Source organism: Onychostruthus taczanowskii, unplaced genomic scaffold, assembly GCF_017590055.1.
Source record: "Onychostruthus taczanowskii isolate IOZ18803 unplaced genomic scaffold, ASM1759005v1 scaffold35, whole genome shotgun sequence".
In the NCBI taxonomy this organism is placed as follows: Eukaryota; Metazoa; Chordata; class Aves; order Passeriformes; family Passeridae; genus Onychostruthus; species Onychostruthus taczanowskii.
Window position 1 is genome coordinate 3190860 of NW_024500905.1, and position 15304 is coordinate 3206163.

Genomic DNA, 15304 nt, shown 5'->3' on the forward strand with positions numbered 1-15304 from the left:
GTCGTGGGGTGAGCGTCCGCGGGGCGGGCGAGGGGGGCGCCGGACCCGGCCGCGCTCGGCCTCCGGAGGAGGAGGAGGAGGAGGCGGGGGCCGAGGTCCTTCCCCGCCCCGGGGCGCGCCCAGCACCCAGCACAGGGACACCTTCCACTACACCAGGGTGCTCAAAGCCTCCTGCAGCCTGGCCTTGGAACACTGCCAGTGATGGGGCATCCACGGCTGCCCTGGCAACCTGTTCCAGTGTCTCAGCACCCTCACAGGGAAGAATTTCTTCCCAATATCAATTTAAAATCTGTCCTCTTTCAGTTTTAAAGCCATTGCCCCTCGGCCTGTCACTAAATGCCGTCGCAAAAAGTCCCTCTTCAGCTCTCTCACAGGCCCCCTTAGGCAGTGGAAATCTGCTCTGAGGCCTCCAGAGCCTCCTCCAGGCTGGCCCCAGCTCTTGAGATGAGTCTGAGGGGGCTGTTTCTTTGGGGAGTTGCTCCGTGCCTCGGCCGCACCCTCTGGTCAGCCCAGCTCTGTCCCTGTGAAGGACAGGAGAACTCGGTGGACTCCTCTAGGGAGCTGCAGCCAGACCCTGCCTACAAACCATTTTCCAGAGCATCCCCCCACCTCCCGTGGCCGTCCAATGCCTGTGAGGTGCTGGGACTCCTGGCAGACAAGAAGACAGTGAACATCATGCTTAACCCTTTCCCGGAAAGTAAAGATTTCCTACCCTCTTCCTTGTGTGAACAGCACTGTTCAGCTCTGAAATGTTACAGCTGTTTTTATTAAAGTTGGCAAGTTGGCAAGACTGGCAGCCGGGCCAGTCTTTTACAAGTGATCAAGCTCCGTCTTCAAAGAAAAATTGTCTAAGGTTAATCTAACTTCTAATTAATAATTGGCTTCTGTGGAAGACTCTTTATCCCAATAATAAGATGAACAAGAAGTGAATGGTGCAGTTCCTGATCTAAAGAAACCTTTTCCTCCGATGTGCTCATGACTACTCTACAGATCTCCCTTTGGGACAGGTAGGCTCGAACATTTCTGCTTTGGGTTTTGAAGACAGAGATGTAACCAACCTTTGTTAATCTGTCAGAGAACAGGACTTAAGAGCATCAAAAACTTAATCAGAAGCTATCATACAAACCCTGTTAAGACCCCATGTGGAAAAGAGTGCACCTTTCTGTTAAAAGAGTCTATAATAAAATGGTTGGGAGGAGCCTTAAAGACCATCTAGTTCTCGCCCCTGCTGTGGGCAGGGACACCTTCCACCAGACCAGGCTGCTCAGAGTCCCATGCACCTTGGTCTTGAACACTTCCAGGGCTGGGGCATCCAGAACTTTTCGGGGCAACCCATTGCACTACATCACCACCCTCATAGTAGAAAATTTCTTAATATCTAGTATTATCTCCTGTTATAGAAAAAAAATAACTGAAAGGCAAATACACAAGAACAGGGCAAACTGGTGTAAACACCATGTGCCCTAAGGAAGGCCAGAGCCTCCTTAAACACGTTTGTAAAAATAAAGGTAGAGAAAGTATTAACTAGATGTTGCAAATGCCTGAGGGGGTTAAGTAATATGGGAAGGGAAATAACAAGAGGGCAAGTAGTATCAGCACAAAAATGAGATTAATATAATCTAGCCAAGAAACAGCTCAGGCAGCAATTTGCTTTTGTAACCCCTGGAGCATGGGAGGAGCAGGATATTTGTCCTGTAAGAAGTGCAGGAGCAAACACCCCAGACAGACCCTATGAGGTTTTAAGATAAATCTAAATGATGCAGTTGCCTGCCCCAGGACAAGACTGAGCTTCATATCTCAAGCAGCATTTTCCAGTCTTTCTTGCTATTTTGCTTTCTTGTGTGGCCTTGCAATGGAAGGCTAAAACACACCCACAGCATTCCCAAACTGTTTTTTGCCTATAAGTATGGCAAATCACAAGAGATAGGGGTTGATGGAAAAAATAATTACATTCCTTTTTTAAACCTGATACAAAGATTTGTTCACCAAAAGAATGGTTAATGGATTTATTATCTAAATACTCACAGGCTTGAATGTTATTACCAAGATGGAAGCACATTTAAGAAAAGAAGTGGCAGAACTGGAGAAACTGGCACTGGATGTGTACTCTGTGCCAACTGAAATAAAGGAAGTCATCTCAAATGCAGAAAGCTTCAAGACAGTCACTGAATTTCAGAGTCAGACTGTGGCTATGGAGGGAAAACCTTTGTTTTTGGAACATGTGGAATGAGAAGAATCTGCATAACAAGATGACATAGGAAAGACTGGAAGTGGATGGGATTGTTTGAACTAGACCACTGTTAGGCAGGTTCCTGGCTGTAGCAAAGGCCTGGCAGCACCCTGAAGAATATAAGTGCTGAAATCTGCTTCTACCAACCTGTTTTTGGGAGCTGCTGCACATGATCTGCCACCATGCTGTAACTGTTGAGCCCAGCCTGTGTCCAAGTTTGCAGCTTAGGTGAAGATTTTTCATATGCCACTGTTGTGAAAGGAAAGAGCCACATACTGGGAGCTGGCTGCTCCTCAGAGAGGTTTAAATTTTATTTCTAAATTCTTTTTGAGTAAAAGGCATAAAACTAATTTTAAAATATACTTAACTAAATGGAACAGGCAGGGGATAACTAGGAATTAAGAGGGCACAGAAGGAATCCTATATGACAAAATAAGTTAGTTTTCTGAAGTATCATACTGTTAGCACTGTGAAATTAACACCAAGAACATTTTCCTGGACTCCTGCTGAGATGGAAGCCAGCAAGCAGATAGTTTTAATCTTATGGAGAATTTATACTTACATAGAGAAGCTCAAAATACAGCTTTTTAGAGCTGCTAATAAAACATTGGCCTTCTCTGACTCTTTTTATTAAAAGAACTTTATGTACTCAAAAAAAGAACCCACCAAACAATTTAGACATTATATTCAATAGTTATCTTCTGCAAGGTTCTGTTAGCCATTCTACACTATTCACCATTTTCAATACCCTTACACTATAGGGCTTGGAGAAAGTAGGGGCTATGAACCTTCATCTTGCAAATAATCCAGGCTAAATCACTTTCAGGAAAGTGAGAACTGCAATTTTTATTACATATAGGCTCCAATTAACTTTTTGAGGTGGGAGCCCAAGTTCCTTACAACTTGACCCATGAATAAGGATTCTGTTTGGCATGAATGGTGTCTGTTTCTATCCCCTCCCACCAGTGTGGAGCTAAAACACATCCAAGCAGAGCCATATATATTTTTAAGAGAAGCACAGTCTGCAGATTGTAAAAGGTGGCAAGGGTAGCTACCTGTCAAATAAGTAAATGGCTAACAGGGAAATGGGACACCAGCGAGCCTCAGAAATCAGTTTTAAGTATAAGAGTAACCATTCTGAATTGCAGCAAATGCTGCCTGTTCCACAGGGGAACCCACCCATCTTCAGAAGGGTTTGAGATGCAAGCCACTACAGGCAACATTTTATCTCCCTGTATGGACAATATCTTTTTCCATTGTCTTTAGCATCAAAGGTTAGAAAGGTTTCTAAGCCTTAGTACCAGTGAATCACATAGGGAAATAGACACAGGAATTTGAGAGCAGTGCACTCAAAAGGCATTCAGATAATAAACAGGGATTTGGATTTTTTTGTGAGGTGTCAAGGCACTTTTTACTCCCCTTTTGCCCCTGTGGAAAAGGGGAGTAAAAAGTGACTGCTATCTTCTTAAATTTAGGACAGTTGAGGATTATTACACCTGGTTTTGCTGACAATGCAGACACATTAATGAGATTATTAATAAAATGAATCGGTTTGGGGTTTTTTTTGTGCCACTAGATGGCAGAAAGAGCTCTTTTACACTCCTTGATCACATCTACACCATTTTGAACATACCCTTACAGGACACCTAGGGGCCTATCTTCACCACTGAGATGCAGGATAAAAGAAAAAAATCTACTCAATGACTGCCAGTGCTAAGTAGATGAAAGCAGTTTTGAAAAAAATGTTCAGCAATACATAACTTTTTAACCATCTGTTTATACTGGGTTCTTTCTGTAAAGCTGAGAAGCCTTGTTGGAGAAGAAATTAATTTTACTTCCCACTTACACCACGTGCACAGGATTTACAAGACTTCCAGCAGTCTGATGGGAAGCAAACTGCTAAAAATTTTCTGCAAATTGTTCACAGGAGATGCATAAACAGGTTCAGACTGAATTAACTGAAAGGAATAGCAATCTTCTATCTGCAGCAAAGAGCTCTGTTTCTACTGGGCTGCATTTGTTTTTCACAGTCTCTTGAGGAACAGAAAGAATGGAGAAAAAAGCTAGGAAATTTTTGATCAGTTATTTGAACACCATACTGTTATGTTTCAGCATTAAGAGCGTGAGCTGATCTGCATCTGTTTTCTATATTACACATTATGTTACACTATGTCACTTCTCTGATTCACTTCAGGCTCAAACTTAGTCATTAAAAATCTGTAACTGCACCAGGCTTTCTGCATCCCTCATCCCAAGGACGGCACCGCATCTCTCAAGCTCGCAACATCCTTGACAAATGTGCTTCATTCCCCAGAGGTCACTCCACAGCTCTGCTTCTGCACCTTTCACAAACTCCTCCTTTCTCCCCCAGGCTAGGAAAGGAAATATATTCCCACCTCACTCTCACTTTGGTCTCTCTGTTGTCTCTTTTGTACATCTCCCAGCAAGTTACTTTTCCTGGACCCAGAGCAGGCTTATCATCTCCCCATTCCCAGCCATTTACTTACATTTTACAGAAGCCATCACTTGATTTTGTATCTTCCAAGAGATAAAATAGCTAAAAATTCAATGTGACAGGTAAGTTCTCCTCCTTATGCAGTTCCAGTTCATCTGTCCATCTATTGTGTTACAAAATCTCCTGAGCAGCTGCAGCCTTACCTATACTCACAGAACATGAATGTGCATTAAGTCATAAATTCTTCACTATGTCTGGAGCAATCTCTGTCGTTAGTCAAGATACATGCATAAAGTAGTGTCATGCTTTAAGAACTTTAGGATGTGCTAAACCATTGTCAGAAGTGTTGAGTGTGTAGACTACATTCCTTTAACAAATATGCTGTGCTGACCAGGAGGTTACAAAAATGCTAACTGGGCAAACCTCCTTTCTCAATTGACTACTTTATATCTAGGAGCAGGATACTGCAGGCCTTCCAGGGGACTCTGCTAAATCCCAATGCAAAACAGAGGTCCTGGCCCCAAAATTATTAAACCAGTTTTTCCTCACCTTGTGTGTCGTGATTTGTTATAGTCCAGAATTCCAGGGTACAGACGCTCAGGCGCCTGCACCCAAACTTCATGTAATAATGTTTGTAAAAAAGGCATCTTTGTGATCATGAACTGCACACATACCTCTGTCTTCCTTTACTCAGTCCGCATTGGACAAACTTACCTTTTCTACCTTCATAGACTTTGCTCTGCTTATTTGGGTGTTTGATTTGCTTTCTGCTGCTCCTCTCTTTTGCAGCTCACCATTTTTTTCTGGACAAGGTGCAGTATTACAAAATTGTCTGAATTATGAAACCAGGAGAAAATTAAAAGGCAGAGAATAGCACTAATACTCCAAACCTGAGTATCTCTTTCCAGCCCAAACAAGGGTTAAAAAAGGCACTTCCAACTCCTTGCTCAGTGCCTGATTCCCTGAAGGTGGTCAAGATGTCTCACTTCCATAGACAAATTTTTAAAATAAAGCCTCTCTATTGACAGTAAATAAAGCAAAATGCCAGCTTCACAAGAGAAGAAACTTCAGTAGTGCTTTCAGCGAGGCTGGCACTGAAAAGGCACAGCAGCAAAAGGAAGACTTGTTCCTGTAAAAACCTCTGGAGAACTCAGCTGTCCCACTGCCTGGCACGCAAAACCCTCAGCAGATGCTCACAGGAACTGCAGCGCTTTCTCACAGAAAAAGTTCCTCACACAGCCCAATAGTCTCCCTTCAATTGCTGTTAGTGTAACAACAAAAGGCTTACAGAACTGTTTTAGGCTCCCCTGCCTAACCTCACAAATGCCTTCCACCTCCCTCTCCTCCCAAATCACTAACAGTCAATAATAAGGGCCACACAGTGAGGTTACTCAGCCAACTGCAGCCATGTTCAGGAACAGGTTTATCCTGGTGTGGGTGATTTTGGGTTTTTGGCATTTTATCTTGTTTCCAACTATCACAGGACATAATAGATGGCAAGAGTTAGCTCTCTGCTGAGGTGGCAAAGAGGAGGTTTCTGCACCAGCTTCCACATTGCTAAGCACTGGGGACACTCCAGTCAGAGAGAAACAAGCAAGGACAACAATCTGAAGCCTGGACTCTACCAGGATCTCTCCCTACAGCTCATATAGGCCTCTGGGTCTTTCAATCTGCAGTAGTTATGAAGATCCTGAGACAGGTTGGAGGCAAGGTTCTAACAAGCAGAATTAAGCAAGAACATTTTCCTAGTAAGCATTATCAAATTATTTCTATGCCTACAACTCAAAGGACAATATTTTCCCTAGGGAACTCTCAAGGAAGAAAACAAAGCCCATACTTGTTATATTACCTTCCCCATTCCCAATACCATTTCAAAGCATACCTTGACGATCCTGCATCCTGGTTAGTTGACCTATGCTTGAACACCTCCACAATGAATTCATCCACGTACTACTGAATCCTCACTGTGTTTATCTTAGAGTATACATCCCATGTTTTGGGGGACAGGATGCCTTACACTTGTCTCACATTTCAGCAATTGGAACTGCTGAACACCCTAACCTGGAGGAAAATTGCAGGAAGACACTTTCAAAATCAAGAGTTCACAATGATTTCCCCCTCTGCTCTTAACCCAGAAGAAAGCCTGGAGTCCCCTAAACCCCACCAACCACAGCCCAACACCATTTCCATCTCTGTCTGAATTTTCAATGTGTGTTGTAGCCTGGTCAATGAAACCAGGCTACAGCACACAATCGCGTTAAGAACTCAGGTTGTTATGGCACCAGACAGTAAACTGACACAGGACAGTAAACTCAGTGGCCAAGTTGGATTTGCTATTCTATTGTTTAATATTTGGACAAATAACGTCTGAACCCTTTAGAGCAAGTAAATGTTATTTCCATTACTGCAGGTTTGGAGTGCTACCCCAAGAAATTCAGGTTAATTTTCTAATGAGCATTTTGTTTCCTCTACAGAGACCTGTACAGTTACCCATTGGGTTTAAATACAGTCATGAATGTTGTGTTCTTCCAATTAGATTAAATTTTAGACTTTTTTTTGGAAACTATAATTTTTTTTTTGAAGGGAACACCAGCGTTCTCACACAGTCTTACCATTGTCAAATGGCAAAGGCTCATCACAGGCCAAAGGTGGAGCCAACAGCACCAGTAATCTAACATGGTACAATGGATCTAGCTCATTTTGTGCCAGTGAATGAACTTTGACAAGTATTATGAATTATGGAAGTTCACCACTAGAATGGCACAGTATGGCAATGCAAGTGGTTGTGTATGTAGGCAGTGATGTGTTTCATGTAACACAATGTTCAGCTTTAGCAGTTAAAATGTTTGCCCATGTAACTCCCCTACCAAAAGTAGTTTTAAATTATCAGGATCGATACTCTCATTGGTACCAAACCAATATTTTGCATGAAATGAGCTGACATCAGTTCAACCTGCCATACAGCTGTTTTACAGCTGCTGCATTTAACACTCACATGCTTGGCAATGATTAATATTTGCCAGATTTAGTCAAAGCAAGATTTAAAAGTTCTATCATCAGCAGTTTAATGCCTCCTATAGAGAAAGCCCACAGCTCCAAACATTACCACACTGATGTCTGAGTCTGAAAATATAATTTTAAGAGACTGAAATTGCTTTATGCACATGCTTATTTTATTCCCTTTAGTTAACAGACTCCAAGTGGGGCACTGTATTTCACAGAAAAATAAGGTTAGCTTAAAAAAAAAGTTTGCACTTCTCACTGGTTGTAAATGCTGCAAAAAGTCCAGGCAAGGATAAGAGCTAGTATAAACTATTTATAGATTCAGAAGTAATTACAGCACAGAATCTAGCTGTAACTATCTTAGAGTGTCCACCCTCCAAGTTTCAATGTCTGAAAATTTGAGAAGTCTGGCAGTAATGAGAATTGCAAAGAAATTAGACAAGCTGAAATGAAGACAAACGAAAGTATTTTTTAATATAAAAATGGTCTTTATTTCTTCAATACAAGGTAAACTACTATTGCAGTTTAAGACCAACACAAAAGTTGGACAGCAAATTGCTTAACAGTCTCCTAAAGGCTGAAAAAAAGAAACCTATGAAAGCTAAAAGTTGTGCAATATTTCAAGTATAACATCTAAAAAAATGAAATTATCCCTAAATTTACAGATTATTTAAGTACCTCTGCTCAAAATGTATTGAAATCCACATTTGCTAGGATACCAGCTTACCTTGTGGAGAAATAGAGGTCTCCAAAAACTGCAGTATTCACAGACTCTTTGGCCTGCCAGCATCAGGGAACTGTTTACTATATATATATAAAATCCTTTGGAGTCAAGCATTCTGACAGGCATCCACTTCCTTACATTTTGCATTGCAATTCTGCATTCCAACTTGGACAAACCCTCTCCTGTATTTCAAACCATTTCTTGAATATTTACTCATATATCCTTGTGCAAAGCGGGAACCAGGAAATGGAATGGTACAGGAAGACAATACAGCCTTTTGTTTAGAAAGTCAGCAATGCTGGTATTCATCATAAAAATGTTACAGTTTACCAAATAGGAATGTATTTCACCTTCAAAACACTTGGCTTTTTTTTTCCTTTCTTTATTATTTTAAAAAAGGACAACTGCAGTAGTAAGGAATATGAATTTGCAACCACTTATATTTATAAAAGCACACACATTCCTCATTTTCTTACATCTGAAGATCAAAGGAATGTCTGTTTCATAATGTGATAATAATATACACAGTTTAAAATATTTTCTATTACAAAATACTGTGTACAAGAGAGTGAGGCTGAAGTCTATTGAGTATATTCTAAAGTGTTATTTCTGAAATCATGTAAAAATCACATTACATGGTATGAATAGATAGGAATTTTTACAACTTAAATGCTCCATTCCATCGGGATCAAAGGTATACGTTTACTACTTTCAAGAGACTTCTGTAAAATTAGTGTATTTTGAAGATTTAAGCACAGACATATGCATCGTCCCAGAACCCACTGCAATCACTGGGGCTACAGAAAGGGTTCATGAATTAACAAATGTATCATATATAAATGGAATAAGGAGCTTTATTATATTTCTTCCAACATGGGGGAAAACAAATCCCACAAGAACATCAAAGTGATGAGCTTCTATACCCCAAACTGCTCCTTAGTAAATTTATCCTCTATAGCTAAATGGAAATCTAAAAATACATGGGATGTCAGACCTTAATAGGGTATGGGGAAGAAAAGGGAGGAAGGCAAAACAACTACAAAATGAAAAAAAACCCTAACTCAACACCCCCATACATCCCAAGCTAGTCTGAAGTATTAATTGCAAGGCATCATAATTGCAAGAGACAGTATTTCTGCATAAAAATCATGATTCATAAGCATGCTGCAACCATTATATTCAAGACCTGTGCAGTCAATTACCAAAATAATATGAATCTCAACTGAATCCACATTGCTTCTTTTCTATGTTACAATTCTTATTTTGGAAATTAGTTCGTATTTTCATATGGACATTGACCTGCAATTTCCTTCTCTAAAATCTTGAAGGGTTTGTATTTCAATGCAGAAGCAATTCAGTGTTTCAGATCTCTGCAAAGTACCAGTCCTAAACGTGCATGTTTAGATTTAAATCTACGTGACTGACAGTATCTTAACGAGCATTATATTAGGAAATTTAAGGCTGTATCTCAGTTCACACAAGAACCAAAGACAATTTTAACAGGCTATGTATAAAATTCAATAAATAAAAATGGGAGCAATGTTTGTTTAACCTGTACAGAAAGAGCAAGTGGATAAGGAAAGAAAATCAGGAATTAAGTATTTCTACAAAGAATGCCATGTATTTTACTAGAAACACAGATGACAAGTATATACAACACTTAAATCTCCAATTATCCACACACAACTAGGAAAAAAACATTTACAAGGGTCTGGGTATGCAACTAAACAATCAGGTAAAAAAATACAGTTAGAAAAACTAAGCCTCACTAATTTCAAAGAAACAAAACCACAAAGTACTCAGTCCATAAAGAAAAAAGCTAAAGTCTAAATTTAATAAAAATATCTTGTTTAACACAAAAAACAACAGCTATCCAAGCTTATACGCCACACTGTAAATAAAAATCTGTTGTTCTGACAAACATTTTCCAAAATGTCATCAGAACAAAAAATATTGGCACAGAAAGCAAAAAAGGAATGAGGGGAAAAAAAGAAGACTGTACAGTTTCCAAAATGCTATGTTCTTCTTCTTAAGTACTTTGCCCTGTCAAAATGTATAGTCCTGTAAAAATTTTACTGTAAAAAAACCACCCTCTACTTCTAAAAAACAAATCACCAAAACAAGTTCTGTTGGTAAAGCACGACCACCCCTAAGTCACTACTTGTTAGTTTTGTCTTTCAAGATAAAGGACATACCCTTAAGATAGTATTTTCAATGTGACTTATACACTCAATGTTTGAAAAAAATTAAGTATTTCTTCACAGATTATTTCATCCTTTCATCAGCAAAAGGAAATGAAATACAACTGAATGAATATTAAACAGCAGTAGCCATCATGGCAACACCACCACTCAGCAAGTTTCCAAACTGCCATTTCCTGCATGTGCACACGAAATTGCAGGAATCTTTAGTAAACCAGACTTGGTAAAAATTCTACTACAGATCCAGTTACACATGATGTACATTAGGCATATTCCTTTTTGGTGTTTATCAGGGTCTTTGGATTTTTTCTGAACATTTTTTCGTTTTCTAAAAAAAAAAAATTAACAAAGGAAGCTCACAACAGCAAGAGAGTATTACCTAAATTGCAACACAGTACATTTATCGGACTAACAATCTGGAGAACAGGCAGAAATAATGGGCTTCATACAGGGATCTCATTTCTCAGGTCACAATGGTCACTCTGTTTAACTTACGTTATTTACCCCCTGCTGTTGTCTCCCTGCTATTTCCATTGCCAGCAATGGAAATATGTGAGTGAGAAATGACAGTCTATGTAAAAAGAGCAACAGTCTCAGATCTATTTCAATGTGGGCTAAAATATCAGTTTCCTACATAAAATGATTGTAATGTTACTTTATTTTAAAATTTAATATATCTACGCAATGGAACATTACTTACCTGCTGCTTTTCCAGTATTAGCTATTCCCCATTTAACTGCTACAGGCAGGTAATTTCTTCCCTAAACTTACTACACACAGTAGTAAACAATGATTTTAAGTAAAGAAAACGAAGTTACAGCAGTACTGTTTGTAACCAATACCTATTCACAAAGAAAGCAAGAAGTGATTCATGACTTGCTTGATACAACTTTCAGTTTTACAAAATTTTTAAAGGCAGTTTTCATTTTCAAACAGGATTAAACAAACACGTGAAATATCTTCTCAGAAGCAAATAGTTCAATAAACACCAGTGATCCCATGCATGAGGAACTGAGGTACACAATTTAAGAAAAAAAGAAAAAGGGGCGAGTCTGAAGCTGTAGCCAAGTCCAAAAGCATCAACCTGGCTGCAAGGAAACCTGGTTCAATAGTAGGTGCCAAAAATATTAGAGCATTTCAGGCTTATGCAAAACTTTTGCAGTTGCACAAGCTACTGGTCCCAACTCAGTAAAGCATAAAAATCACTCACATATGCAACACTTAAAGCATATGTTCACATTTCTTGAAATCTATTAAATGTAAGCACATGCTTTATATGCTCTGGAAAAAAAAACCAGATTTAAATGCTTTCCTGAACAGGGTAACATTTTAAGTCAGCTGTAAAATCTTCAAAATTGGTAAAAAAGAAATCAAGAGGCTTCTAAGAGTTGCCTCTTAAAGCCATCTGAGGTCTTGAAACTTAACTTAAAACATTAAGTGCAGCTACTTGAATGAGTGACAACTCCAGGAGTGTGTCTGTTACATAACACTTTACAATAGACTAAAAGTGAGCCTTTGTGCAAGGCTGATGGAAATGAAGCTTTTGCAGCTTTTATGAAATTTCTATTTGCTGGCATTTCACACTTGATGAAATTTAAAACAAATTCTTTAATTTGACGCCTACTTTCACTGAGTGCTCCAATAATTTGTTTTTAGGTAAATTTACAAAACCTCATCTGACAAATTTAATCAGTGCCATTTTTTGCTGAGACATTTTAAATATTGCCCACTGGTGAACAAGGACATACAAATGTACCTTCTCTTTTATATGCACGTGTGAATAAACCCCGAAGTATTAAGAAAATACCAAACCCATGAAGTCATAAAAATGGTAACATCTTGTTTCTTCTGGCACATTTCTAATATACAACTATGTACAGACTGCTACGGCCTTGGGGGTGGACAGGGAACACACACAAGCACTATTACTATAAAACTGTAAACAACTGCAGGATTTTGGGTGCTTTAAACCTAACCTTTCTACCCCTTATTATGGGCAGTTTAAGTTCATATGAACAGTTTAAGTTTATATTAACTGTAGTGTCAATCAGGATCAAGGTTGTATGAGAGGTAAAATTTTCAGTGTGCTAAAAATTGCAGACCTGGGACTATCTCTCCTCAGAACAACTGACCAGAGAGAGCTGCAGTTTTTACAGTTTTATAAGTCAATTAGCAAATTCACAAGCCACCTAGGTAAACATTGCTAAAAAGCAAAACAGAATTAAAGGTTTCTCATAACCACCTATTTTTGTATCAAAATTGAGTGGGAGAGCGCAACATTAGTATGTTTAAATCGCTGAATCCAAGATTACGTTGAGGCATAGGTAAGAACTATTGCGATGTTTCTGAAGACAGCAATGTTTTCATTGTAACATTATCCTTAAATATTGCTGAACACATGACTTTCCCTGAGGTGTAAACATCAAATAACTTGAACAGCTTTACACATCAGCCCCATTAAACAGTTTATTACAACACTACATCTCTACTGTAATCAGTGGTGCTGTGTACAGACATTATATGAACAGTTTAACATGAACAAACTACTATAAAAACAAGCATTTACTTGACTTTTTTCAATTGCTTGCACATTATAATTGCCAAATGTATATAACCAGTAATAAAGTTGCAAAAGCTATAAGGTCTAAATCATACAGGTTTCCCTCAAATAAAACAGTTAAGCAACATAAAAAAGTAAAAGAGCTACTGGTTACCATGTATGCAGATTTGCTTTATTCAGATCTATTCCTGTTCATATTATCCATGAATCCTTACAGGCTCAGTTCAATCACATGAAGCAAACTGCCGGACAAGCATCTTTCCTTGAAGAATGTATCTTGTCTTGCACGCTGTTCCTCTTCCTTCAGCTGTAATGTGTCAAAATTTGTGATGTAGATTTTGCTAGTCCCCAAAACACACAGAAAATTGTTGGCTTATCTATACATACACAACTCGTGCATCTATTTCACCGTGATGCTAACTAACATAAAACACCCAGAAGCAGTAGCTACTCACTGAAGTTGTTTTCTAATACAGCAATTAAAAATAAGATTAATGTTGTTGTACAACAAAGTTGAAAGAATATAAACTTCACAGTTAAAGTATTGATGATAAAGAAATAACTACTGCTTCTGTGACCAACTGCCAAATTTATATAGAACACTTCCTAAAGTATGCATTCTGCAAGAGTGACTGAACAAGAATTTAAAGTAATTTTACCACAATTAGATTTTTACATTTTTACCTGCCCACTTACATAAGTTTTAAGCTGGTTTGACATTTAAGTAATTAATTGATTATATAATGAAGTGGATGGCTCACAGCTCAGTAACATTTAAAAGCACACAGAATCTGACACCAGTACTTGAAAAGACTAGTGGCAAGCTAGATGGGGTTCACATCTAAAAATACATACTTGCAGTTATGCACAAGAACCCTCTTTTCAACTAATACAATGTAGATTTGCAGGTTTCCTCACCTACTTGCCCTTGAAAAAACCCCCCAGTCCTACTTCCTGCTCTCCTCTATTTTGGCAAATGAGGGAACCACACAATTCAAAGTTAATTACTATAAGAGTTCACAAATACTTGGGAAGGTATAATTCCATACACTGGATTTCAGTTGAATTCCATTACAAAACAATTAGCTATCTTAATTTCATTAATAATTCACAGTATCAACATTCAATAATTTCAAAATAGTTTCAATCAAGTTCTTTTAAAAACCCAACACATTAAATTATTCATTTGAAAACCAAGACATTTAGAGAAGCAATTTCATGAACGTGCAACAATACACAGCTGTCAAATATTCTTCTACTAGTACAATAATTTCAAAGCTAGGAAAACTAAGTAAGCAATTTTTCTTCTTCATTTCCTCAAAGTGGCTGTTAACAATAACTTTTAAAAATTCCAAAGTATAACCAAGTATATCCTATACACTATAGTATGCACATAAACTAATCCAAATCAGTGAGTGAAATTTCTTCTCTTATCCACAGGTCTTGTTCTCAGGTCCTGAATGCATCAACTACTTTTGGGGAAGTTCCTTCCCCAGAGGCTAGTGTTTCTATGGGAGTTATGTATTTTTGAAATTAATTACTAGCAAAGTGACAAGGTGCTACCTCCACAAGAAAAACATGTTCAGAGCTGTAAGCTAAGTTAGCACAAACAGACAGGAGAGAATCTCAGTTTTCTCGTGGAGTAAGTCAGTACTTGACAGCTGTGACACTGCACATCAGAATTTGCTGCTCTCATCATACAATTGCTGCGGCCAGAATGATGGATCTTGATTAAGTCTATGGCAACAGTTAACAGATCCAAAGTGCCCTATATATGATTTAATACTACCATAAGAAAGCTTCAGTTCCTGGGAATAATTTGCTATATCTGTACTTATGGATCTACAGGAACTCTAAAGAATGCACAATAAAGGGAATGTAGGATTAATATTTTTTTTGTATAGGGCTCTTAAGATGGTCAGCACCACACTGAGCCTTCATTTTCAAAAACATGACCAACTAAAATCCAAAGTAGTGTACATTTCAGTTCCATATATTCTGCCACTATATCTTGGCAAAATTGGAAACCCTTGTGGCTCTGAAAATAAATAAATCTGTATGGATTATACCTGTGTGCTCAGCCTTTTTCAGTATTCTACAAGCAAGTAGAATATTGAAGCAACAAAAAACT

At 38.5% G+C, this 15304-nt stretch overlaps 1 protein-coding gene across 4 annotated transcripts in view; it reads right to left on the reverse strand.

Moving 5' to 3' along the window:
* Nucleotides 1-8155: 8155 nt before the first annotated feature.
* Nucleotides 8156-15304, reverse strand: part of CPSF6 (cleavage and polyadenylation specific factor 6) — a 31665-nt gene continuing 24516 nt past the window's right edge. For all 4 annotated transcript variants that reach the window (XM_041411182.1, XM_041411181.1, XM_041411180.1 and 1 more), the window contains one exon: nt 8156-13480. The gene's annotated coding sequence lies outside the window, so the exon portion shown is untranslated. The remainder of the gene's footprint in view (nt 13481-15304) is intronic.